Raw genomic sequence first — 1,440 nt, 5'->3', positions numbered from 1 at the left:
CAGGAGTAACTTGGTATTTATAAAAGGAAACCTTTATTTTACTCAGAACATACAAAACAAGAAATAACTAAAAGTCTAATAACAAACCTGGACACTTAGAACAAACTTATAAAAATGCTTTGGACAGGCAAATGGTTAAATCTGACTTCATCACAGACTGAAACCAATGGTAAAATATGGATTGGCCAGACATGAGAGCAAGATACCTTACGTTGTAAACTTACTTTTATAGAACAGAAGATGGTTGTCAAGTTATCCGCTGTTACAGATTTCATCTCTTCTGATCTAGCAGTTCATTCACTCTTTAGTAATCAGATTGTTCTATCAGATGTAACACTATCTATTCACAGTTTTGAATTTATCCTGCATAATCTTGTAGCCTTGAGATTTTGATTATCAGACTTATTCTCTTACTTCTTTCAGTCATTTGACTGCAGCCATGCTGGAGCACCACCCTTAGTTGAACAAATCGACACCAGGATTTATTTCTTTGCAAGCCTGGTACTTATTCTATCCATCTCTTTTGCCAAAATGCTAAGTTACAAGGACACATACACCAACATCGGTTATCAAGCGATGATGGGAGGACAAACACACACACACACACACATATATATATATCTGTATACACATACACAACAGGTTTCTTTCAGTTTCTGTTGACCAAATTCACTCACAAGGCTTTGGTCAGCCTGGGGCTATAGAGGAAGACACTTGCTCAAGGTGCCATGCAGTGGGACTGAATCTAGACCCATGCAGTTGGAAAGCATGCTCCTCATCAAATAGCCATACCTGTGCTTATGCGACTAAATTTTTTAGACAAACATTGAAGGGTAGGTGTGAGAGCCTGGATCTGGCCAGCTTGGACATAAAGCAAGAAGACTATTTTGGCTGGATGTGGCCAGTTTAAATGTTAAAGGGTAAATACTAAATTATTTAAAGCAAATATACACTGATTCTCTGCAATCTCTACACAAAGAACTTTGAAATAATATTGTACCAGTCTGACTTTCATCTACTAAATAGGGTGCCCTTTTCACCACTTCTCTTGCAGGTTTTAGGCACTGGGAAAGGCCTTCCTGTCCCAAGTCCTCTTGGTTTTTAATTATCATTGATGATTCTGCAGCTTTACATTTTTCTAGGTGAGAGTGTTGACTATGTAAACCCATTTTTACCTCTAGGAAATGGTGGTCTTTATTAGTTAGGCTCATTATCCATTGATCTGTTCAGCTTGCCCTTCATTAATATAACTCTTGGGGTCATGAAGATACAAAAGCCACCACTATACAATAAGGATTGGACCTATGGTAGCCATCTCAGGTTTGTATCAAAAACATTAAGTAACTGTGTTGCATGTAGTCAAAAGAAATTATTATTTTAGAATGGAAGAGAGAGAGAGAGAGAGAGAGAGAGAGAGAGAGAGAGAGAGAGAGAGAGAGA

The 1,440-nt window shown here is 37.8% G+C and overlaps 1 protein-coding gene across 1 annotated transcript in view; it reads right to left on the bottom strand.

Annotated features, from left to right (window-relative positions):
• LOC106871143 (uncharacterized) overlaps positions 1-1,440 on the bottom strand; it is a 157,201-nt gene that overhangs the window by 28,580 nt on the left and 127,181 nt on the right. The window lies entirely within an intron of this gene.

This window comes from Octopus bimaculoides, chromosome 6 (assembly GCF_001194135.2).
Source record: "Octopus bimaculoides isolate UCB-OBI-ISO-001 chromosome 6, ASM119413v2, whole genome shotgun sequence".
In the NCBI taxonomy this organism is placed as follows: Eukaryota; Metazoa; Mollusca; class Cephalopoda; order Octopoda; family Octopodidae; genus Octopus; species Octopus bimaculoides.
This window is presented reverse-complemented; position numbering and strand designations above follow the sequence as displayed.